Raw genomic sequence first — 27,678 nt, 5'->3', positions numbered from 1 at the left:
CAAGTCACTAATAAGCGAGATATCACACTTTTTAGATATCCACATTTGGCCCCCTGGTGGCCAAGTAGAGAATCAGATCGGACAGAAATTTAGTGTCACGGGTCATCTGACCTAGGGGGTGATGTGTACAAAGTTTTAAGTTCATAGGCCTAGCGGTTAAGAAACGTGCCACTGTTTTTGAACTAGGATACGACGGACGACGACGACGACGACGACGACGACGACGACGACGACGACGACGACGACGACGACGACGACGACGACGACGACGACGACGGACGACGACGGACGACGGACACTGCGGTATTGTATAGACTCCCCTACGGTGAGCCAAAAACGGATTGTCGGAAACTACGCTCGATTATGACACTCAACATGCCGTGTTTTCCCTCATCCCGTAGGGCGAAGTCTGGTTCAAGATGGATAGTGAAACATATCACGACAAATACAGTCTTTGGCTACCAGTTTCCTTAGTAAAAAGTCTTATCAAACAAAAGATGTCCTTCTTATTCTTCTTTACCTGGTTTATTACTGCCTTCAAACAGTCCTTTTGCCGCAACAGCCAATTATTAAGCAGGAGATTGATTTCCCGGGCTACAGTCTCAACAATAGATAGAACGCAACATGCGGCCAAGCGGTGAGACAATACCACCGCGCGGTGATCAAGCGGCCGTAATCTTCTTGCAAATTTACAAAAATTAGTATGCTGTGATAAGCAAAACGATATTCCGCAGAGAACTTCATCCAACGAGATAAATTCTTGAGTGAATTTCGAAAAACGTTATGTTTTAGTGCGTGAAAATGTTCTGATTGAAATTTGGTGAAATTATCAAAATGCGTTTTAACGAAATTTTAATATTGAATTTGTGGACTGGAGCATGGCGACAGAGAGCAAAATCGAGCGATTTGAGATTTCAAAGGAATATAATAAACTATGATGCATAGAGAGAAAGGGCGGAGAGCAAACAGCGCCACAGTGTTTGAAACAATGCTTTTGAGCGTTACCTTCAAAAGTTTTTCAGCCAACACAAATCAGCACACCTAAAAGGTTTTTCAGGAAAACAAGTCAGAAGGTCGAAAACCATATAAAAACATGAACGAAGTGCATATTTCTGTTGGCCTTTGCCTTCTCAAACGCTCAAAAAACTTTGTTTCCAAGAGTGTTGTGAGATTGTATTCTAAGAGGACTATTATTGGCTTCCGACGCCTTACAATCAAAAATAGGGGAACTGATTCTTCATGGAGGAATATTGTTACGTTAAACGAGTTTTATGTCTAATCTGAATCTACAAGTGCATGTCCATGTATATAGATTGCATTGATCTACATCTCTCTGTGTGATTTCTATGAACCACAGCACAAGCGACGCGGATCAACTCTTCCTCTAACACTAACGGGATGGAGAGGCAATTCATTCCTGCCTAGTTAAGGGAACTCCCCCGTCGCGTGTTACAGTAATTGCATCCAAGAACGAGACGATCGAGACCTGTTTTTATGTGCAGAGTTTTCAGAAGCTTTTTCCATTACAGAATTGAACATATGGCGTGAAGTTTGCAAATCTTCAGCATTTTTGTGTTAATTATTGTCGCTCTGCTTTTGCTCTTCCTTATTGAACTGAATTCAAAGTGTTATTTGTCGCTATTGAAGCAGCTATAATCAATTCCACATAAGTCAGATCGTTCAATATTAGGCCCAGGCTTGCGTCAAGCCAACACTTCTGACTCCCCGATATAACTACACCGTTATGATGAAATTGCCAAGTTGCGCGACGAAGAGAGATTTTGGATGTTTTTGAGAATACATGTATATATTTTTCCATTTATCCCAACTCGAAGTATGGCTTCGACATGGCACACCAAAGCGGAATAAATGCAAGACTTGAAGATATATTGTAACATTTTTCAAAATGTTGCCATGTTTTTTTAATATTGTCATATTTTTTTCAAGGGTTGCCACATATTTTTGAAAACAAGTTGACCTGCATTTTTAGGAAATGTTGTATTATATTTCTGTATACATATCTTAAAATCTTGACATATGTTTTTGAAATGTTGGCATGTTTTTTCAAGGGTTGCAATATATTTCAAAATGTTGTATCATATTTTCAAATCTTGCATTTATTCCGCTTTGGTGTGCCATATCGAAGTCACAACCAGCAAGCCCTGATGAGATTTCTCTGGAAAAATGAACTAAAAGGATGTTACAGTAGAAGACTCCAAACTACATATTGACCATAGTCCACCTGATGTTGCTGTGCGAAAAAGAAACTCTGGTGAATATAAATATTCACCTCAGAAGTTATGTTGACAGTTTTGTTGTTTAGTTTTGAAAATATTTTGTCTTTGATTCAAAATCTTCAAAAAGGAACATTTAAGATATTCTCAGTACTACTAAATTGGCCTATACGTACGATCAGTAGAAAATTTGGTTACGTATCCGAAAATTGGGTTACATATCCGAAAATTGGGTTACGATGGTAACCTTGGTCTTGCATAACCGGATACAGAATCTGTATTTTTTTTTTACTTCCCCGACTGCATGTGGTGTTAATTCAAAGTTTACTCATCACCACTGGGTTATCTCTACTGCTATGGCCTAGGCCCTATATACTTACGTACAATCAGCAACATCAGAAAACCGGGTCTTTTATTTTGTCAATAGAGACCCTTTTTGTCAAACCAGCAATGTAATACGCATGTACAAGTTTACTGCTGGTACAGTTTAGAATTGTGGCTGTGTCGAAGCATTCGACAGCCCGTATTATAGTTGCAAATAGCGGTGTCTTATTACCAATTAAAGGGTGTTGGTATATGATATTTCGATGGTTGTTTTAATGTCGCGTTAGTATCTGGTTCTTTTACAGTAAATGTCATTGTTTTGGCATGTCATCTCACATAACATTTTCCCTTCAGGCCACGTTACGGATGTTAGCTTAGTGCTGCGCAGCTAGCGCGAAAGCTTGGTGAAACGGGCATGACTGGGACCGGAAAGTTATTTATATCCCATCTGAGCTTCGAATGACTATCAAACTGTTATGTCCTAAGTTTCGGTCGTACACGTAATTCCACTCTATCAGAGATAAAAGTTTTTGAGCTTTTGAAAAACCTTCTATGGTTTTTCCGCCACCCTGAAGAATTTATTCAGCGAAGTGATGACTCTGAGACGTTTTTCAAAATAAAAAGCATTCCGGGTTTTTAATTTGACAAAAGACCTCTCTACGGGTGTATAATTGTGTTGGCCGAAAAACTTTTTTTTTTAATTCAGAAGCTCAAAAATCTTTATTTCTAAGAATTAACCTGTTGCCTATCCATACCTTCCATTGCCTGTTTTAAAATATCTCATATTTTTAGATGAACACAGAAAATCCAGTCGTGAGTAAATGTACTTCTTCAAATGAAAATATATCAATTGTGATTTACCGCCACGCAACATGCTGATCAAACCCGGAGCCAGCTATTAATTCCATCTCTTCGATCTGTTTGATGTAGAGGCAAAACAGGGCTAATATCCACGTGTATTAAGTACGTCATGCAATCAGTTGTTGAGTCGCGTATACGGGGAGCCAACGGCGATGTGGAGTTGATATTATTACACGAAGAGTCGTAATGATCGTATCAGAAGCATGCTGAATGTCAAACAGGTTTTACCGGAGAAACCCACTGAGTGACTATTTGTCCTTAAGAAAATTACCACCCTGGCAAGGCAAGTAGTCAAACAGGTCGCTATTTATATATTTTCTTGCTTCTGTAAAAACAAGTTTAACGGTGTATTTTCTGTGCTTGTTCCAAGCGGTATTGTATAAACAAAGTAATTTTTGAATTTGGGGAGATGTGTCAGAAGTGCTATCACCGGAGGGGGCAAGTCACCTGCAGTGAAGGGCGTATATACAGTCCAAAAACAACTGACTTTCCGGGTTTAAAGGACAGCATGCGAATTCATGTTTTCCTTAAAACTTGCAACTGCAAATAATGGCTATTGTTCCAAGAACACCTAGTCCTAGGAATAGCATTCTCTCCCAGGCCTCTAGCTTAATTTATGGATAGTTCACTTTACCGAGATTACTGGCATTTTCTGATAAGGTTTTGCATGTCGAGACGTCATCACAGTTCTTTTTTGTCTCTGTTGCACGTCTTTGCAATCGTTTATGCTTTACCCTGCTGATTTATATCCTACGATAATGCACGTTTGGAATAATAAAGGGTTATTTATTGTCAGTGGTGGTTCTGACTTTATCTACAGCCAATTATTGATTTATAGAACGCCTGGAGTTTCATGAATCTAGGCAATTTGGGGCTGAGCTGAGTATCAAACAGACTGCTTATCCAATAATTAAAAAAAAACATTTCCAATAAAATGTTTTTTAAAGAACCTATCAAATAGACAGTCCCTGGCAAAAGATTCCGTGATATTAAAAAAAGACCACTGTGGCCAACCCTTTGATGATCTAATGATCAGGCTCATATTTAGGTCAGTTTTCGTTACCCTGGATTCATGGCTACTAATGAGCAAACAATCGGTATAAGCAAATATCTTGGTTAAAGAAGGTACATCTAACAGAAATATTAAATTTAGGAAAATTTTGTGTGCGTTGCGTCTTCTGCTTGTGGAATTATTAAAGTAAGCGATCTGACCATTCACTGTTTTAATGAACACGGTCGGGTCACGGTGATGTCAAAAATGGCCAACAAATGGCATTGATACTCTTGGAAAAGAGCCTCTTACATGTCTTATTGTTATCCTAGGGATATTCCTAGTCACGATTTGCTCGTTTCAAATGGAAAATAAAATATCCATAATTGCTTATGGTGACATCGTGACATTTAAGATGTCATCAACAGATGAACTGTTAGATTTATGCATCTAGGAAAGCAACCACGGAGAAAGAAAAGACGGAATAGTCGAACAAACGTGCTCGCACTCTAAGTAGGCTACCCATTGATGATTTTAAAATCCTGATTATGGGCGAGCTTCAGGTTGAACTCAACCAATATCGCTACTTTGATGACTTGAGTGATATTGCGGATTGCAAAGAAAGAAGATGAAAATATTCTGCCCATGTGCTACCTGTCTAAAATTTGTCTAAAATTTGTTTAAAACTTGTCTAAATTCAGAACTAGCTTTACCAAGTAGATGGAGACTTCAATAAGAAGGCTGCCCCGAATAGAGACTGAAGTTCCCTGCAAACAAAATCAGTTTAAATGATGATGATTTGGGACAAACATCAGTATCCTGCAGCTATCAGACATGTAAGACAGAGGGTCGCTCTTTTGTATCATGTAGCCTCAGGGTAAGACACTGGTGTCATCATTAAACCAGCTAAACACAAGGTAACGTGTTCTGTATCGTGGGCAGCGGTTGCCCAGGAAAGAGTGGTTGAGCTCGAGAGGTCGTTGGTTCGACTCCCGGCCGAGTCACTACGTAAATGGTTCCTCTACTGGTCAAGTTCAAATGAGCTCTTTGTAGCAACGTCTTGAAACCTTACAACGCTTTCTGTGGATACTCGGATAGGGGGAATCCCGTAATCTTAAACATTGGCTTCCGCAGGAAAGTGGGTTGACGGAAGAGCCATCGAGTATCAAAGAGTAGATCGTGTGTGGGTAGTTGGTAAAACCTAGACGCAGATTTTGGACGCTGGGTTTTGCATCATTGGATTGCACTGCCTGATTTTATCAACCTCGCCTCCAATTCAAGATGACTAGTTTGGTTTCCTCAGGTCTCACCAGCCAGTGCGGGGGATGTCTCCGCTAGCCATCAAAAGACTCAGAGTCAGAGACAGTGTAATTCGCTATTCAACATTGCCACCTTTTTGGTTTATCGGAACGGAATAGTACACTTTAGCGGATATACTTTTCCGATTTAAAAACAAATAAATGGCCGTTTAATACCAATGACAGATGGTATAATAACTCCGAAAGAGCTTTGAACGAGGTACTTCATCATGGAATGGCGTTATAAGAAAATGATTTATTATTATAAATCAGTAGAAGTGTACCAGTATACCAATTGATACTGCTGCATACCTGCAGCAGATGGTATCGATTCCTCATACAGATCAAGGAGATGAAGAGAGCATGCGATGATTAATGTCACTAATGATCCCCATGATTAATAGTATCGATTACCAATGGTTCGATGAAGCGATAATTGCCCGGGTCAAGCCCGGAGCCATTACGGTAATACTAGTTGTAATCCTGGATGATTTCTAGGACAGATTGTGGATATTAATGATAATTGATGCAATGGACGTGAAAGAGCCATTTTGCGTTATCTATCTGCAGTGTTGAAGTGCATGCAGGTTTCCAAAATCCACCGCCACCGCCACCACCACCACCACCACCACCACCACCACCACCACCACCACCACCACCACCACCACCACCACCACCACCACCACCACCGACGGGTGGTGTTCTTGATTGAAAATATGATGTTTTCATCCTATTTTACGTCAGGTTAGGGTGGTTTGGATTATAGGTAGTTTCTTCTAAGGATACATGTGGGTGCAACAAGAGTAGATACGAATTAACGAATTTGATAGCTCTTTTTCCACGAAGATGGCAAATATCAAAGAAAACGCCATCTTCTTCTTTCAGTTTCTTTCCTTCTACGCGGAGAAGGGTTGCTATAGTGGTGCATATGATACGTGCTCAAAATGATATGCCTTCCAGTTTGCTATATATCGGTATGTGTAACAAATACTCTAGCTTTCAAAACGGTACACCTGGGCAATGTACTTGCAGTTTTTCGGCAGTAGCAAGGGTACAACGACTCTTGACTTGGTCATCGGATGTACACATTGGGAGCTGCTTTTGTGGGTAGATAAAAATATCTCCGGTAAGCTTTAATTCTCCTATCACAATTTCCTGAGTGGGGCGTTTGGGCATTTTCCAGAAATTACCATCAACGATGAGTTTCATCGCTCCGTCATAAACGCCTATTAACGATGTGTTCATTACTTTGCCATCACACTCAGCGATGTGCTTCATTGCTTATGCAAGTATCAATTCGTGTCTTGTACCCCCCCCCCCCTCCTCAAGGGTACGACACCTTATCGCCCTATAACGACATCTTAAGGCTCAAGCATCACCCTTTTTTCACCAATGCTACTTTTTCTTTCGTCAAGACATCACCATCAACAATATATCAGTTATCACCGTCATATAAAGTAACCGGACTAATTTTACTGGGTAAGGCTGTATGTTCGACAAGACATCGACACATTAGCATCCTTATTCTTTCCAGCTTCGCCAAATTTTCACTAAAGGAAAAATAAATACTACTCAAGCATCGGTAAAGATTAGTGGTGATAGCTTAACTACCCTTGAGGAGGGCGGGGGGGGGGGGTACAAGAAACGAATTGATACTTGCATTAGTCATAAGCACCTATCAGTGATGTGAATCTATTGCTTATTCATAAACACTTGTCTACGATATGATAGTGTTCGTAATAATATGATTGGATCATGTAGGTTACAAAAAAAGAACTGTTCTACCAAATAACACGACGAGTAGTCGCCAAACACTTAGGAGTGCTAGTAAAGAAAATTGCGTCTAGATTCGTCCCACTCTACGTCAAGCTATTTTTCCTTACATGTACCACGGTGGTATTCGCTTTTCCTCGACATCAAATTTTATCTTGCATGGAGCGATATCCCCAGCGAAAGGCGACTTTGTCTCATCAATTACTACTGCATAGCACTGTGACTATTTTTAACTTGACTGAAATTGTGTTATCGCACTTAAGAAGTACATGTATGCAACTGTACTGTACTGACTTACACTTTTGCGGCAGAATGTATTGTCCTTGCTAACACCAAATTACAAATTGAAAAAGAGCACTATTGCCAGACTCGCTGGAGTGCCTGGGGAGAAAATCTTCCCCGATCCGCAATCACCTTCTAGCTTCTTCTTTTTACCACAGCGATAATACATCAATATTCGCTTTACATCGACACCAGAAGTCTCCGGCATGCAGCGGTATCACTTGATCAAATAGAGGTCGTCGTGATGAGTGGCCGGGTAAGGTGCTTGTTACAATCATCCGGTGGCAAGGCGCAGTTTGACTGTTCGACACTACAAGGCAATGTTTATTAAAAAGATGGATTTGTTGGAGACTAGACATACCGACTGAGCACTCGAATGAGCGCGGCCCACACTTCAGTTTTGTGACTGATTCTAATCGAATTTGGCAGCTTTTATTATTGCTTTTTCTCATTGACCAGTGTCTTTCTCAAAAAGTATTTGGTGGTAGCAACGCTCATTTGAGCCCCCCTCCCCCCAAAAAGACTCCATTTTTATCGAAAGATTCTGATTTTATCAACCCAAGACTCCGAAATCATCAATGGCTTCCCTGACTACATACAGGTACATTATAATACACACCTGGAATATGACTGGACAACTGCGACCTTCTGTCGACATAACATAACATAACATAACTTTTGCCACTCCACATCGTCTTCTCTAGATACTAGTCTCAATTACTTTAACGAGCTTCAATCAACATCACGCTCAATTCTTTCCTCATATATTCGCTACGCGGAAACTAATAAGTCCGATCTACTCTAATATGTCCTATGCCCCGCGGCGCCGATTAATGAAGACAATTTTTTCTGCATGTTGCGCTCGTGTATGAAAAGGTCTTTTCTTCAACATGCATGACGTCACGGAATATAATTCTTATAACTAATAAGTACATGCACACGATTGTATCAGGACAGGCCAGGAGCGTATCCTTGGGGACGCACTGGTTGCATATGCATCCCCCCCCCGAAAAATACATTAGAGTTTGTATGTGTTTCAGTGTAGCATATATTGAATATTCTCCTGGGTTATAAGAACTGTCGATTGGCATTTCATACAAATGTACTGTAGTGACATCTTTTGGTGATATACTGATGGTAAACGCTAATATGAGTGGCTTTAAAACGTGGACATGTTTCTTTCGTTGAAGGAGAGTTGTCAAAATAGTTAGTTACCTCTAGAGTCATGGTAGGTATCTAGTTTCATGGTTCCATGATTTCGCATCACGTTTCGTTCTACCTTTGTAACACATGTACACAAGAAGCGGCGCCACTTTCACGAGCTTCAATTAAAATCACGCTCCATCCTTTCATTTTTGTTCGTTACACGGAAACTTCTCGCTAAGTCCAGCCTACTCTATCCCCGTGCCCCACGGCACTGACTAATGAAGATTTTTTTTGCCTGTTTGTATCCGAGGCGTTCAAGTATGGAGTTTAAAAGCGTATCACGAGAAGCCGTTAACGGAAATAAAAAGTTTAAATTTGTCTTCGAAAATATTTGTTAACAGTGTGAATAGCAAGCCGACTATTCGATAAACTGGACGTGCTGCTCATGCAATCTTATTTGTTAACATTGTGAAAAGCAAGCGGACTGTTCGATAAGGTGAATGTGCTGCTCATGCAATCTTATTTGTTAACATTGTGAATAGCAAGCGGACTGTTCGATAAGGTGAATGTGCTGCTCATGCAATCTTATTTGTTAACATTGTGAATAGCAAGCGGACTGTTCGATAAGGTGAATGTGCTGCTCATGCAATCTTATTTGTTAACATTGTGAATAGCAAGCCGACTGCTCGATAAGGTGAATGTGCAGAAAAAAACTAGAAATTGTTTGAAATCTGCGGATGTGCGCTGGAACTACAGGTCTGGAGCAAGGTGGCCAGGTGTCGACTCATTATCAACGATCTATGACAGGGAATCCCTACAAGGGCTATCGTTAGATCAAATGGCTCGCGCAAGGTGTTATTGATGTGCTCCCGACTGTTTAGAACTCGGCCGCTGGCGGATGATGCTTAGATAAAACGAACATATTCACATGAGTCCTGGTTAGATTGTTGTTAGATTTAAAAGAAGGTAAAGACCTTCGAAAGATCCCTCGATTGTACGTATATCCAATGAGTTGGCCGGCGGGAAAGGGCACTGTGACGTACAAATGACATGCGTAGGTTGTCAGAAATCTATCATCGATATAGATCAAACGATGAGGTGAGAGAGATTAACACTTACGGGCTTCTAAACCCGTTGCTTCCGTCCTCCTTCCGATCAGTCGGTGGGCCCTGTGATATGAGATTCGGAAACACCTGATGCCTCTTTGATAAAGACAGTTTTGGAACCTTTTGGTCAGCATGTACATGCGAGCGGGTTTTGTTGAAAGACAATATGGACCGTGTACTGGGCTGAGCCTGAATTATTTTTAATGGGGTAAGGGGCGAAATTACGGAACGAAATCGCTGATTTTTTTCTACGAGTACATGTCATGTGAAGCAACCTTCTTCAGAAGATTACATTGTGTAAGCCATATTATTTTGATTTATTTGGGTAAAAATCCTATCCGGTCGGTTGGTTTCGTTTTCTAACCTTTTGCATGTATTCCTTTCTTACTTTACTTACTCGAGTATTGAGAAGATGGATGTGTTCAAAACATGTCGATTTGATTTAATTTCCGCAATGCTGCAAAGAGAGAGTTGCTGTGAAGTAACAAAATGATAAACCGAAGAGGCTCTAACAGTATCTCCTTACAATTCAAAGGAACACTGTCCCCAGAGTAACCTCCTTCACTTGGAGTCTATAAACCTTCCACATGTGGTATTTGTCATACTAAATAACGCCTTAGTGCCCTAATACCCATAAACAATGGTATAATAGTGAGTACATGATGGTAAGAATGTTATGAATATGAGATATGTCTGTCGAGCGAGAGTTGGAAGTTCAGCCATAGGGATGCGGAGTTGCAACTGTAAACCGCGAATGTTTCGCCGGGATTGTGTTTTCACATATTTTGCGAATTTTCGCGGGCATTGTATTTTCGCGGATTTTTTTGAATAAATGAGACTTGCACTAGTGAAACTCGCGCAAATATGTTATTGTTAGAAAAACTGAAATGATTTCTTGGGAAAATCTTTCACATGGCACCAGGTCCAACAATAAAACGCCACGATGAACAGCGAACAACACTCAGCTATCTTCGATCCAATACCATCATCTTCTAATGGCAAACATAACGATAATGTACCGATCTCAGAGATCTTAAGAATGGGACGAGACACGCAAACTAGTGGTCTTCTCTTATACACGTCGGAGTCGAATATGACTGGAATATGTAATGCAACTCTCTGGTTAAGTTGATGACGGTCTTTATTACGTTTTTCACCCCTCAGGCATTTATAGACTCATTTTATACAAACCTAGCTTCTCAACTGGTTTATAGTGTCACTGATGTTTGAATGTTTGAATGTTCAACATTTATTTTAGTTCTTAATCTGATATTTTCTTCAACTAACTTAAAAAAGCTCTCCTCTTTATCGGACCACTCTGAAGCCATCTGAAGCTCAAGTCATTCTCGTTCTAGTATTACTCTCTCAACCTCTCCTATAGTATTCTCGTTCTCGTAAACTCTCTAGACCTCCCTAATAGTATGAAGGTGTACTTCAGGGATGTCTCCTCAGTTTGAACCGAATTGCATCACCATCATCATCATCATCATTATGTTCCGCAGCCATGCGGCCATTGGGGCGACCCTAAGCTGTTAACGATGTTAACGATGCGGCACCACGCGGTTCTGTCCTCATCGGCGAGGCGGATCAGGTCACTAGTTTTTCTTCCAGTCCAGTGCATCACGTCGTACATCGATCCAAATTCTCTTTGGACGGCAGCGTCAGCGGCTACCTGTACCTTGATAGATGGTATTGGCTAGTGTTCCCTTGGCTCTCGTGGCGTGGCCGAACCACCTCAGCTTTTTCTTCTTGGCAATGGTTGGGAGGCTGCCATGATGCCCGATATACTGGGTCGCCCGTTCTCTTACTAGGATGTTGGTGGTGTGCGATGTATAGTGGATGTTGAGTAGCCTCCTGCAGCAGTTTAGCTCAAATACGTTGATCCGTTTCTCGATCTCGATGTTCATAGCGAGTTCCTTACCTATATCCAATGAGCGGCGTATAAGTGTGAATGGTACTCTCACCACTACCAAACGTAAACGCGCCGTACAGATACTCCACGCTGAATCTCATCCAGCAATTTACCATATCAAAGCCTGGTGTAGAATCGAATTAGACAATAATGGTCCTTTCAGCGCCATTAGCGATCTCATCAGTTGGAGAAAGGGAAAGGGGACTATTAATAGCCTCGGCGCTGTTGCCGTGATTCGCTGGGCGTACACTGCTACCTCAAGGGATGCGAGATCATCTGGTACTTGGTCTACTCTGGCATTTACCTCGAAAGGGCGACCAGCCTCATTGAATTATGTCCATTAGCCTCCTGTTCAGTGAGTAAAGTAATACGTGGAGTGTCCAAGCTTTTATATTGCGAAACGCTTAAGTTCCATCTCATAGTACGAACGACGCAGTCTTGGTTGTTGATAAGTGCACAAGTGTAGATTATAAAAAACCTGAATGGCAAATATAAGGGTACCATGAAGTATGGATTAATCTTATCCATACTTGGTACCATGTAAATTATGAGAAAGCTTGCCATTTCAAGCTACTCTACGAATGTAATTTTCGTTGGAATAAAACTGATAGCAAAAAACCTACTTAAAAAATTGTAAGTTGATGTTTCCTTTGTGTATTCTTGTGTCTTTTGCTATGAAAGTGGGGTCTCATGAATGGTAACGTCCAAAATTGATTTCCCCGAGCAAGAGTGGGTTTACCTAAAAACGAGCATAGACTATGCCATCAGGCTGAACAGATATCTGTTTGACAAGTGATCGATGACTGATAGGTCATGATACTGATTATTGATATCACTGGAGGAATTATCGACAATGCCACACCGATCACGTTGTTATCAAGGAGGCGAGGGATTCCTCTATCAAAGTACCGTTTGGCTTGGAGGAGTTCTATCAATATGGTAAAACGCAGTATTGAATCTAATCAGATTTATAATCGCGTTACTGGCAATTCGTCGGAATGTCCATTGAGAGGAAATCAAAATCGTCAGCATCAAGGACATTATGGCATGAACATGATGAATAGATATCGGGTCTCTCCGAGTTCTGTGTTTTAGATAATTGAAGTCATACGATGCTGATTATCGGTGCGACTGCAGAGGCAACCTTTGCGTGTCGTAATTTATCCTCGGAAATGGTCGGGACAACTGCTCGACTGTACGATGTTTGCTGACATGTTGCTGGGGATGGGTATTTGCCAAAGTAATTGTTTGCCGGCAACGCACTGGGTGGTGTAAATCGATTCCCCGCGGTTGGTTCGCTGCTTTATCAAATACTCAATATAAACAAAGAATCCAAAGTATTCGAAATATTACCACGGTGTATATTATAACATTTCAAATACATGTACTGACAAAAATGCTTGTGATGAGATAAATTAATCCGTAATATCGGCACTGTTTTGCATTCACAGAAATAGTTCTGATGCTCGCGTGTTGAAATGTTGACATTCGATGCTCGCGTGTTGAAATGTTGACATTCGAATACTCAAGAGTGTAAATCAATGCAAATGAGGTTCTCTTCGTACAGCAGTGTTGATGCTTTGATTATGCCTTCTGTGGGCAGAGTGGATGGGTTACTTAAGCCAATGCCACGCGGGTCACGTTATTCTGTTATATGAATAAAGACCAGATGATACACAAGACATTTATCAGTATCATTTTGCAGTTACAAAAGTATTGCCTTTCTTCACAAAGCCGATTTAGTAAAGGCATTTACTATAGATATTATTCATAATCCAATATCCAGGAAGCGAGGGTCTCCATCCTCGAATTATCGTTTGACTGTGGATTGCATGTATAATACATTCCAGTTAATCCTTTCCTATAATCAGACAGTGCGTTATTTTATGCTATAGTATCGGCAAACTTCACCCCGAACGTACATTGGAGATTAAAAAGGATATCTATTCAGCGAGTGCCGCCATCATATGTTCCTTTCCAAGAACTCTATACATTGTTGGTCTTTACCGTGTTTTTACTAACATATAGACAAATCTAGAGCAGATACTCGACATGGCTTCCGATTATCAGAAACTCTAGTCGTTTTTAAAGCTGAATTCATTTTGTTACCCTGCTCTTAACAAGAGGCAGATGCTAAGCTATGAGTTTGCATACATACAGGTGACATTGTGAACTCTCTACATAACCTTGGCCTTGGACTAAGATGGCATATAGGGATCACACTGATGACAGTCTTGTCGAAACGCTGCTCTAAATTCAGACATGCACGTTTGGCATTTCAAAAGACCTTATGAACAAGTTGCAGAGGGTGCAGAACGTGGCGGCCCGCATCATCACGCGCACCAAGCGTCGACACCACATCTCCCCTGTACTACGTGAGCTCCACTGGTTGCCGGTTGAGCAGAGGGTGAACTATAAAATCCTCATGCACGTTTTCAAATGTGTGCATGGAATAGCGCCTGGCTACTTGTCAAGCCTGGTCAATATCTATAGGCTGATGACAATAGACTAGTACTTCCAAGGGCCCGGAGCAAATATGGGGAGCGCTGCTTCTCATTCTCCGCCGCTGTTTCGTGGAATGGGCTCCCTTTTGAGGTCCGGCAGGCAAAGAGCCTTGCATCATTTCAAACGATGCTCAAGACCCATCTTTTTTCGATTGTAATTTTATTATAAATATTGTAAAAGCGCCTTTGAACGGATTTAATCTGAAAAGGGCGCTTAAATTTAAATATGGTATATACATACATACATAGAACAATAACAAAACAACTTTTCCATAGTAGCATTTTGAGTTCACCATAGCATTTTGGATAAATTGAAATTTTTGATTTTGTGTTGCTATTCACGTGATAATCTGATGGCGTCATGTGACGTCGTCTACTCGGTATACTTGGTTTATCGAGTATGAATGCAATGCAATTCGGGACGGCTTACTCGTGAAAGCGTGTATACTTAGGATATCGAGGACAGACCAAACCTAATGAATTCTATTACGAACACACAGTCCATTATTCTTTCATATTGTCTCAGTGAACCACACCCAAGGCGTGTAACCCCCACACATCAACCCGTCGTCTCTTCCGCCATTTCCGATGCAATTAATTCCAGTGTCGTTAGTGTCCTGACCCAATAAATCGACCGACAGACCGCTTAATGAATTTCCCTGTGAAGAAAAGCAATCTTGATTGTCATGCTCGTGATATGTGCTGCGGCAATTTTCGTGTTTTAATACCATATCCAGATGTGCGGAATTACACGAGATGTGTTTTTCGATATTGACTGGCCTGCGACAGGTGTGAAAAATATTAATTACACTTACACTCAGCTTTTTTCATCGTCCTAGATTCGTTAATCGAAATAAATGTTTTTCAGCTTCTGAAAAGCCTGTAAGGGTTCTTCAGCCAATACAATTATGCACCCGTAGAAGTTTTTCAGATCCTGAAAACCCCCTGAAGATTTTTGAGATTATGAAGAAAACAATAGATTTTTCATTTGCCTGGAAAAGCTCTCATCTACGGGATGCGTATTTGCGTTGGCTAAAAACCCCGAAAGGTTTCTCCCAAGAGCTCATGAAACCTTTACTTCGAAGGGAGACTTCCCTATTTTAGTCGACTGATTGAATCGCTAGAGTCGTGCGAAATCCCCTTTTTAAAATGTCATATGACTTCGAGACGACTTCGCGACTTCGCGAAATGATGTTTGGCAGACTATGTCCCAACGCACCCAAGGGTATTTTTCGTCATAACTAATTCATATATACATTTTGCTGACGACGTCAAGATTCACCAAGACCGTGATCAATCATTGCCTATGCGAGTTTACAACTGCTAAGCTTGATTACAGTCTGCTGTTTAGAGTGTTTGCAACTGTGGTCATCTCTAGCATGACCTGGATTCCCCGAGTAGGTGGTTGGTCAGATGGGAGCTCTTTTTTAATCCGGAAAAAATTTCGACTTACTTAATCGGGAGAGATTCTCCCCGTATCGCTACTATTTGGGTGATAAAACTGCGGAAAATGAAATCAAACCGTCGGAGAGTACGAGAGATCTTGGGGTCAACATCTCTGAAAGTCTTGGTTCTGCTCCACTCATAGCCGAGACAATAGGTAAAGCGACCCGTTTCTGCTTCACCATCAAGACGACAATGGCAGATCTAACGTCGGAAACGGGTAGTCTACCGTCTCAAGACTATAGGAAGGCCGATTTTTGAGTACGGGGCCCTCGCCTGGCGCCCATGGAAAGTGAAAAGATATTGCAGCCTTAGAAAAAGCCCAAAGACGCTTTACCAAAATGGTCCCGGCCCTGAAACATCTGCTAGTTTTCGCTTCGACGCAGGATGAGGAGGAGGGGGACCTGATTCAGATGTTTGTATTGTTCCAGTAAAACAATCCGCTTATAGCAAAATACAAGCATAGAACTCATCCAGGCACCAGGGGCCACTCCAAAAAGCTTGCTAAGACCAAGTCTAGATTGGACATTAGGGAATATTCCTTTTTTCTGCGCACGGTGGAAATTGGAATTCACACCCGGAGTACGTGAGCTCAGCTAATAGCAGGTTGGCTGAACACTGGGGAGGAGATTCCTCAGTGTTTGAATAATAGGACATTGATTTGTATATATGTTATGATAATGAAAATTAAGGACAATCTGAATAGCTCAAGTTCAGTTTTTTTTAAAGTTAAAGTTAAGGCACAACGTCTGCCATGCTTAATCCCGTTTGAAGTTAAGGCGCCCGCACGCAAAACCTGAATAGTCGCATCAATCATGACATGGTTACTAAGCGAAATGATGATGATTAAGGTCGAAAACATGTACCGCAGTTGAAGCTTGATTACTGTCTGCTGTCTAAGGCAGAACACATGTACCGCAGTTGAAGCTTGATTGCTGTCTGCTGCCTAAGGCAGAAAACATGTACCGCAGTTGAAGCTTGATTACTGTCTGCTGTCTAAGGCAGAAAACATGTACCACAGTTGAAGCTTGATTACTGTCTGCTGTCCAAGGCAGAAAACATGTACCGCAGTTGAAGCTTGATTACTGTCTGCTGTCCAAGGCCGAAAACATGTACCGCAGTTGAAGCTTGATTACTGCCTGCTGTCTAAAGCAGAAACATGTACCGCAGTTGTTAGCTTGATTACTCTCTGCTGTCTAAGGCAGAAAACATGTACCACGGTTTTAGCTTGATTGCTGTCTGCTGCCTAAGTAGTTGAAGCTTGATTACTGCCTGCTGTTTAAGGCAGAAAACATTACCGCAGTTGAAGCTTGATAAGAGTCTGCTGTTTTGTAAGGCAGAAAACATGAGCCGCAGTTTTTCCGGTTCTTGCAACAATACGGTATTCTGCGTTGTACTTCCATTACAAGTTCGGCTTCTGCTTCTGAAGAACATTGTACTAGACCAAAGGCATAATAGTACCCCTTGAGTTTTTACACGTCAACTTTGGATACTTTCGGCAATTTCAAAATACACGCCCATATTTACGTATCCGTCATCGTTGGTACGTATGGTGTCTTCTCCTGACACAATCCCGAAGCGTGATATTCCGAAGGGATGCTGATGATTTACATGTAAATGATACTTGATTCAGAAGTGACATGAAAGAATTTTCATTTTACCCATCAGCATTGTGCATGATGTGAATAATTCACACGTACGTTGATAGGAATCCGTAATACGGGCGAGAGTTGTAGGTCTCTATTGAAACGTCATCTTGATCGTTGGTCAGCCCTTTTCCACCTGTTGCGGAATTTAGTTCTTGAGTCACGGTTTCCATACATCTGGCTCCTTCCACATATAGGGTACCGTTAGAAATGTACAAGCACTGCGCGTCTTGTTCACTACCGAAGCATCAGCCTGCAACCGCCGCCTCGCAGAGCAATATTCGGAAGGCGACAGCTCGTAATTGATGACTCTTATGGGAGGTTGGTGGATGTCGAGGGACCACAAATTTATAAAGAAGGTATAGATAAACGATAAAGGTGATAGAGTCATGAAGAGAAGATACGCGATACAAGCTATATACATAGATAGTAGCTCTGGATGAGAAAACGAGTACAGCTAATTTGGACAAGACGATGAGAATGAGTTTGTGCACATGCACATACATCGGTAATCGCCTTAACTTAAACTAGACGTCTTCGTGAACCGTCGATCAATTTGAGGTTCGCGACATCAAACTTTATCATCAACATGCTTGAGTTATTTTATACGCCAGCATTGCTGAACGATCCCTTCTGTCATTATTTACATAGGAAAGAACCCAAAGATTCGTAAACAACGAAGACGTTTGGTAGGTACATTTTTACAGTTTTGTAACCTCTCCTGTCAGCCATGTACTTTAAATCCTTTCTCTACACCACTGATACTACTTTTTGGAACGCATGATGACGTTATCAGCTTGTGGGCGCGGTGGTTGTCAAAAGCAATATTTCGTCCAAAAGGCGTTTGTGTGTAATACTTGATACCGAATTAGTTTGCTGTTACTATAATTTTACTTCATACCAATCCTAAAACTAGAGAAATGTTCCTCAAATTCTTCACTTTTGATATTGTATTTTGTGCGAAGCAATATATATAGCCTACTATGTACCCAAAATGCACTGCGGGGAGTTAATCGGCTACAAAGCTAAACCAATGATGCGGCAGATGGCATCACGGCAAAAAAATCCGAGGATTTCCGACGACCTTCTGGAAAAGACCGAATGGTTCCGAGAAGACCGAACACTCTCTATACTGCCTATAATTTATTCGGAGCGATATGATCAAACCATAGCCGGATGAGATCCTCCCAGGCTGATTGGTATCTCATTCAGATTCAATTTGTAGTCAGGCGGGTAGGCTGGCGATGACAAGTGTGATGATATGAGAAGATGTGGACAGAGGAAAAACAACATGCTGTGACTTAGGACATGTAATGCATACTAATACAAAAATAATGGACGTCATTTGCGAACCGCCAATTTTGCAGGTGCTTTATTTCGCGAATAGGGAGTTTTCGCAAATCTCCCAAAACGCCAACGTGAACGCCTATCTCATTGTTTGACCTCCTGATAACGAAGGCGTAAAATTGGAAAGGCGTTCAAGTGGCCGTTTCGGGGAATTTGCGAAGACAACCTATCAACAATTCCCCGAAACACCAACGCAATCGCCTGTCCCATTGCTCGACATCGTGATCAGGATCTCGAAAAATGGCATTGCGTTCGCGTTGACGTTTCGGGGGCTATAGGAAAACTCTAGTCTTGAATCGCGAAAATATTCTTTGAAAAACTAAAAAGTGCTCTGCAACGGTAAGCCACTTCAATGGAATTGTACCGCGTTTAAAAGATAGAAGAGTTGGACCTCCGCTGTCCTCGTGCACTGTAACTAAGTTCGTGTTCCGTCATAGAGCGGTCATAGAATCCTGTGTTCTTTGGATAACTTTAGTTATCCTTGCATCACAATATGAATAGGTCTGCCAGATGCATTAACTTAAGAACAGCGTCATGTCCTGCTCGACGAATTATCGGATAACTCGATTTGACATGGGTTAGTCTGATCGGTTTTATTGTATTGGCGAAGACAAGGAAAACGCTGACGGACAGTATCGGAAATAAGGATTAGTGTTGCGTCACGTTTCGTGGCTTATGGATTAATTGATTGATGATTATGTGCAGGAAAAGATTGGACTGAAGGATTGATCGGAGTCAATAACACACCAGACTGAGTCCTGCGATTTTTATAGTAATTCTGTTAACTTGGGAATAGTGCTATTCTGATAGAATGCTTGTCATTTCAACGTGACATTCATGAATAACGAAATATGTAGTTTCAGATTTAGTAGATCCATTATATCAACTCGGACTTTCATTGCCAGTAGCGACATCTTAATACGTATATCGGCGCAATTGTCTGCCTGTTCACCAGGCTCCATTTCCATTTAGCACATTATGTAAACTCGTCGATGATTTCACGAAGGGACAAATCAGAAAATGTTTGTGTTTGTAAAAACTCCACTCAAGGTTTCCGTATACTTTGAATGACTCTGTGCATTACATATGAAAGAGTATAATGGCACGAAATGCATGAGTTAGAGGGTTAAGAGTTATAGAATTGACATTGGCTTTGAATATCTCCATGATAATTGGTGTAAAAGTAGACATGGCTAGTATAACAACTCAGATAACGCTGTTATCTCAATTTCAAAAACATTGCAGACTGGTCACTTTCTGAAATCATCGACGAATGAATAGTTGTTTACATCCTTACCATTTGCCGCGGAACGACCACACCCATGTTACGGAAGCTTGTACGGTAATATCACAACTGACAACTATTATACGATTCTGTATTAGGTACCGTAGGCTATAGCTTGTCTCAGGGTAATTGCGTGATGTCGCAAGATAGATTGCATCAAAGAAAATGGCCAGAAGAAGGACCCGGTTGGACCCGAATATTTAAAGTTTGGGCATGTACGTTCGTACATGTGTACGCTCTACTTATTTTTTTTACATTACATTGGTGCCTTATACTTCTTTATCATTCAAGGACATAAAGTACCATCATTATTACAGATTATAAAACACATACTATTGTATCGTGCAACATTTTCACATGAGTCTAAAGGGTATGACTGGGGAAACGTTGTGGTATGCAGTCTGTGTACACTCTGAAAAATGAGATAAAATGTTCATGTGGAATCTCATTTTGTAGAGTAATCTTTCTGGAAGAGGTAGGAGGACTCGGTACTCTTGTTGAAATGTTACCCTCTGTACCCTGTTAAAATGTAGAAATACATGTAGTATAATATGACCTTTTATCAGAATCTGGAATATCAGTCTGCAGAGGACGGACCACATGAAGTCTGCTCACGATACCCGTTTCACGACGTCTATGAATCTCTTGCTCTTCATTTTGCACTTGCTCCGGCATCGCATAGTTATAAGATTCCAGCATAGCGGTCATGTTTCAAAGGATAAGAAGTACGGTGCGTAGAGCAGCACAATATCTCCCACTCGTATTGATCGTATCTGTCCTTATGAACTTTTAGTATTATCTAGTGACAGGTATCATAGGTTTCATTGGTATCTTTTGAGCCAACTTTAGACAGATCATATTGGAAGAAGCGACAAGATACGGCCATGGCCACAACCAAATCAACTTCATGTAGATCGTTAACGGCTGTGCCTTTGCTGAAAGTAAAGATTTAGAAAGATTGGCCTTTTCTGACCTGCTAAATATGTGTATGTTAGTACATTTCCTGCAAAACTTAGGACAACGCCCTGAATACGTCCATAGTTTGCTCTCTCCAATGATGATATTCTGATGACAAGCCCCTGCACGTGAATGTCTGTAAATGCATTCCTTATTCGGGTCTTCTTGAGTCGAAATGGTCCCTAACAACCGCTTCCGCTAGCCGTACGTACAGTGCCTAATTGGTCTGAGCTGCTTAGTAATATACGCCATTGATTAAAGACTAAGTTGTCACGTAAAGGAGACATTAAAACCATATCATGATTGCTACGTGAGACCTCTCTTGGCGGTAATCACATAGGTTTGAACCACAAAGGCCTGTAAAGTCTCCCTCCACCCCTTCTCCCGCCCGAGACCATGGTCGCATGCGACACTGAGGTATCAGTCAATATATGACGATGCATACAGATTTCATCTCAGTAGTAATTTAATGTGTGTTAACATTCATGATATACAACTTAACGACCCATTTGAAGATTAAATTTCAATAATGGCTAATTGATAACCGCCAATCATGTAGAGAGCCTGCCGGCTGCGTTCTCGTTAGGCTAGTCGTGGCACAGATTGAGAGTTTAGGCACTGGCATCATTTCACACTGGCCGGAAGGAAAAAGCGGGTTTTATTATTTTTTTTGGCGGGGGAGGTTTCTTAGTACCCATGTCTTTTTCAGAGGAACTGTGTCAGTTCTTTTGTAAAGATAACGGACTATAAATTGGATTAATCATTTATCATCATTCCAACTTCTTTTTCAGTAGAGTTTATGATCCCATCAAATCGCCATTGCAAGTCGTGAACCGTTAGGTATATTCTGGCCGCGAAGCAAACAACTTTTATTAACAGCTTTATAAATCGCGTTGTCAGTTTCAATTTTTCCGTTTTACAGGGATGGGCCTTCACGAGGTGCTTTCAGCATGTTCAATTTGCGGAAGAGTCGCTGGCTTCCTTTGCATGGGAGGCAAGAACGACTGTGAATTTTTGAAGGTGAGTTATCACATTATGATAAAATGCAGATTCTTTTTCTTGGCTTTGCGTGGCATTTTTCAAGAGAGTGAAGGGAAGAGACATGTCATATCAAGTATGTATTTAAAAGAAGTAGTATATGACATTTCACTATTGATAGTACGAAATTGTTCAAGAATAGTCAAGAATATAAGGACAGTGCAAATGATTTTGACAATGATTAGCGTTCCCCCACCCCAAAGCTTAAGGGAAAAAGTCAATTCATAAGTTTATAGAATATTGTATAAACCTTGAGAACGCCACTATGCACTTCTTCATCATCTTTTTTACAGTGGCCAGGTTTTGCAATCCGTATTACCAACTAAATCGCAACGACGAAGTACGAAGGTCTCCCGTGTCATCAAATCTAATTTATTCACGCAACACTCGGAAATCACCTTAAATTTGTACATGTACTTAGCTGTAAGAGGAATCGGAAATCATCTTAAATTTGTACTTAGCTGTAAGAGGAATCGGGACTTTTTTTTAAGGTAGAATAAATGCATCTAATTCATACGGTATTCTACATGTATACTTCGTATTGAACTCTTATTCCACGCAGACCTTTGGAAAGTGAAAACGGGGGCGTTTATAAAAATGAGACACGACTCGAAAACCAACTTCATATTGGATTCATCATTCCACTCACATCTTCAAGTTAACTTTCTATTATCTCAAAGTGTTCCACGCTGCGTTGTAACGTACTGCACTGCACATAGGCTACAACCATGTTCACATCCGAGCATACAACAGGTGCAATGGAACTAGCGTGCCACTTTCAACAGCTTTCCCTACCAATTTATATCAAAGCAGAGATTAGCCACCATGATCAGTCGCTCGCATCTTCCGTTGATAAATGTAATAAAATTCACCTCTGGGCCAAATATTAGCAAAGCAATATCTAACCGAGTCCATCCTGTGATTCAGAGTGAACGGGTTTCCCTGTACAAAATAAGTTAAACAGTGCAGAAATGCACAACGGGTTATGCACGTTCATGATGAGATCATTCGTCGTATTAGAAAGGGTGTGTCGTAAAAAAGATTCCGGGAGGGAAGCGCTTTATGGTTCTAATTTGGTATCATCGGTGGCACTATTGTGCAAAATGTCAACAAAATATCATATTTTCCCTCGGTTCTGCTGACTGTGTTTTTAAAAGGTCACCATACTAATATTCCCCCTCCCTTTCAAACCTTTCCTACGACCAGGCCAGGTGATCTTGTTTCAATGATATCTTAAGCACTGCCAAGGCCCCCAAATCAGTTGCTTGGTACCGTATCATATGGGTTGGTTCAGTTCTCTTCGAAGCTCGGTCAATGCCCCAAAATCGGTTGTTTGTGACAGTTCAACTAGATTTTTAATTTGAAGCTCTTCCAGAGCCCCGAAAGAAGATTTGTTGGTTTCAGTTACATGTGAAACTATGTCAATGCCCTGAAATCGGTTGTATGGTACCAGATGCTGGATCCCCAATATCATGGGTAGTGCTTTTACCGACCGAATGGAGCATGTTTTTATCGCCATCTATCCATATCGGGTTCTACTGCTGTCAGTGGGAGAAATGAAGGAATACTACATTGCTCACTTCACTTTGTATTAAAAGGTAGGCGTATGATGTTCCCAGTAAAGCTTTTACTGCCAGTTGTCTTTATTCATATCCCCCATTAGCAGAAACACCATCGCCAGGGTATCGATTTAGAGTCGGTTTGAGTGTGCTCCATTTGATAATCTCCGAACGTACATCATGTGCGCATAGTACCGGAATACCTTCTTTAAAAAACCGTTTCGTCGCTGAGGTAAAAAAAATATAACAGAAATGGAGAACTCTAATTCAATTCTTTAGGCCTTAAGCTAAAACGACCAGGGACTTTGCACCTTGCACCCTGCACGTAGCACCTATGTACTATCAAAAAAGAAAAAAACAAAACTATATTGTATATACTGTATGCGTATGTATGTATATATAATGTACTTTATTGTCAATATCTTTTGACTTATACATTTGATATGTAAACAATATGACAGGGAAAAAAATGAAAATTGCACTTGATTAGATAAGAAATCAGTACGGACTTTCCAGGATTGAGAAATACATTTTGACGTTTGAATTTGCATACTAGTATATTTACAACAGAAGATTAATCTTTCCTCTTCGGTTAAAGCAGAAAATTCAGGGTATAAAATAAGAATGGAATTAAAAAACGAAAACCTGTTAGTACAGCAGCTGTTTGAAAATCGACTAATTCCCTCCTTTTTTCGAAGCCCAATAGATCAAACCCGTCACTAATTACCCTACAGTTAGTGATTCACATCCCACGCTGCGCAAATAAAACTTAATCCAGTGCCAGTGCAATTTTTCTAACATTTGAGAACATCTGTTCTAATGTTTATTTTTCTTCGTTGAAAAAATACCGCCTGGGGAATTAAAAAGTGCTCTGGCTATACATGCGCTCCATGATCCATCTCTTCGAAGGGGAGCAGAATAGTTCAGCCTCCCTCGGCGAGACGTCTCTCTGTAGCATTTTAGGTCGGAACTAGCTTTAGTTCCATCGCTACTTCCGAGGAGATGCTCTGCACTGCAGCCATAAGGACACTAATGTGTTGTGTTGCAAGAAGGACGAGAAATTTGACTAAAGACATGATACAACTCATAAAACGGTATATATCACTGACCCTAAGCATGATGCAGTCAAAATATGATTAGTGACGTATGTCTTCTTTGTTTGATCTTAGACACCACTGTTAAAATCATGACAAAGCTATATTACCACTCGAATTTGATGTTGCCAGAGGTGAGCACAAGGTTTTTGGGGGGCATTGCGTATATAATTAGTGTGAATTTTCTGTTGTGGTAACGTTGCATTGCGGGGAAACTTACTACTAACTTACTTAAGTGCAACATGATGGTTTTAGCCATCAAAAGTGCGAGGGACCTTGGCCGTTGTGTTCTGTCACTGGTAGACTTCGTACGAAGCAACTTCCTTTTCAGGCTGTCGCCTTCCTTCCGGCTTTCAGTGTCAGTCCGTCACCAGTGAATTCTCACCAGGTAGCTGCCTCGTACATACATAACATTCCAGTAGCACTTGTTCTCGTTTCTGTACCTTTGTGAAGCAACGGACAATGACGGAATGCATCATCCAACATTGGTCTTTTGCCAAAGATCTTTTTCATTTTCCTAAGACCTGTCTGGCATGGTTATAATAGGAGCTTCCAGGAGTCGGGGCTGTCGCCAGCGTAGCCCTTGGGACACACAAGCAGGTGCATCACGGTAAGAACATTAGAGGCAATAAAGACTGACACAGACTGATGATGTTTGGTGACATTTTTCCACAAATCACTGTCCGTCCTGACTGATATCGGCGGATGGCCATCAAGCTCAGTGCAGTGTTACACCAGATTACATGTTTGTGATGAAGTCATCCTGATTAGATAGACGGATGGTCATCTGTCGCGAAAATAGTCATCCTTTCATCCACCTATCCGTGCTTACAATTAAAACACTACTGACCAAAGTGTTAATTTGAGGTTAAAGGGGGATGCCATTCGTAACATTAAATTCTAATGGTCCAGGAAAATAAAAATGCAGTCTGGCATACACAATGCCGTAGTTATCATGCACACAATCCGTCTGAAGCTCGGTACCTATAGAGTATCTGTTTACATGTATATCAACATGTAATCTGGTGTAACACTGCACTGAGCTTGATGGCCATGGCATTGTCGACAGTTATGTCCAGTACGTATTTACACAATTTGAAAATATCAGATTCAATATTAAAAGAACGGCGTAGGCCTTTAAGCTGGCGTCAAAATGCTTTGATAAGTAATTCTTGTGTGATTGACAGTAGTACAACGATTGTGATGGCCAAATATTGTAAAAAGGATAATCGATATTACAGTTCACACAGATGGCACAAAATCACAATACAACACCTAATAAAGATATTACTGACTCCAAGCATGACGCACTTATCAGCCCAAAATCAGGCTGCAACAGCTGTCGACATTGGTGATGACCAATAAAGGTCATATTAATTGCGCAATATTGCGGTTAGCTTCATCAGGAATGCGCGCGTTGATTACGCTATTGACGGGCACGTTGGTGTCACCAACGGGAGCCGCCTTATCACATCACCCGTGAACACTCTGAGGCTGACTAATAAGTCGCCGATAGCTTCTGGTTTCTTCTTCTTTGATCACATAATTAGTGTAAGTTCATTACGCATTCGCAATACTAGTATCGCACGCGAATCATACTATTTCACTGCAGATAATATGTTAATCAGTTGGTGCATAGTGAAATGACACATGTTATATCACCATTTTTTCACCATCCTTTTGTGCGTTTGCATTCTTTTGCTGCTTCATTTCCCCTAACGTTGACAGGATTGAGGTGTAACGCCATATAAAACACAGTTAAATCTAGTTCTACCCGGAAAACCACGCTCTGGAACATCGTATTCGGTGAACCATCATTTCAAATGATCGTATGACCATCATTTCAAACCGTTGCATATAGGGCTCCTTTAACCTTTTATCGCCGGCTCGAAAACCACACTTGATACAATAATCATGATAATTGACTGATGATAGCCCCATACATCTCCCGTAGGAATTGTAAAACCACGGGCCGTATAGTTTTTTGCATTTACCATATCTTCGAGCGGAGATCATTTTTATGTAAAGCTTTTTTTCATCTAATGAATGATAAGGGAGATTTGGCGATGGAAACTTGATGAAGAACGTATGACCATTTCGGGTGAGCCTGGGATAGCAATTTCCATCCGAGACTGGCGAATGAGCACTCTTATGTCATGTATTTGGACGGCCACGCAGTCTTAGCTTGCTTGAAATGAAGCACTAACAGAAAACGATAGTGGAATACTTCGATCATGAGATATCATGATATACATGTACTTTACAAAGGGAGTTCAGGATATACCCTACATTTGAAGAGGATATTAAGACCACGAAGTTCATAATTTACCCTATATAGGGAGTAGGCCATGAGGTTTAGGATGGCTCTGTAACAAACGTAAGACCATACCGAAGAGGATATAAGACCACGAGGTTCATGATTTACTCTACATAGGGAGGGGGCCATGAGGTTTAGGATGACTCTGTAACAAACGTAAGACCATACCGAAGACGATATAAGACAACGAGGTTCATGATTTACTCCACATAGGGAGGGGGCCATGAGGTTTAGGATGACTCTGTAACAAACGTAAGACCATACCGAAGAGGATATAAGACCACGAGGTTCATGATTTACTCTACATAGGGAGTGGGCCATGAGGTTTAGGATGGCTCTGTAACAAACGTAAGACCATACCGAAGACGATATAAGACAACGAGGTTCATGATTTACTCCACATAGGGAGGGGGCCATGAGGTTTAGGATGACTCTGTAACAAACGTAAGACCATACCGAAGAGGATATAAGACCACGAGGTTCATGATTTACTCTACATAGGGAGTGGGCCTTGAGGTTTAGGATGGCTCTGTAACAAACGTAAGACCATACCGAAGAGGA

General features: G+C 41.1%; 1 long non-coding RNA gene across 1 annotated transcript in view; it reads left to right on the top strand.

Moving 5' to 3' along the window:
• Window positions 1–22,082, top strand: part of LOC135489442 (uncharacterized) — a 72,467-nt gene extending 50,385 nt beyond the window's left edge. Inside the window, exon 3 of the long non-coding RNA XR_010447159.1 lies at window positions 22,032–22,082. This is a non-coding gene — a long non-coding RNA (uncharacterized LOC135489442). The remainder of the gene's footprint in view (window positions 1–22,031) is intronic.
• Window positions 22,083–27,678: the final 5,596 nt, after the last annotated feature.

This window comes from Lineus longissimus, chromosome 6 (assembly GCF_910592395.1).
Source record: "Lineus longissimus chromosome 6, tnLinLong1.2, whole genome shotgun sequence".
Taxonomy (NCBI): domain Eukaryota; kingdom Metazoa; phylum Nemertea; class Pilidiophora; order Heteronemertea; family Lineidae; genus Lineus; species Lineus longissimus.
This window is presented reverse-complemented; position numbering and strand designations above follow the sequence as displayed.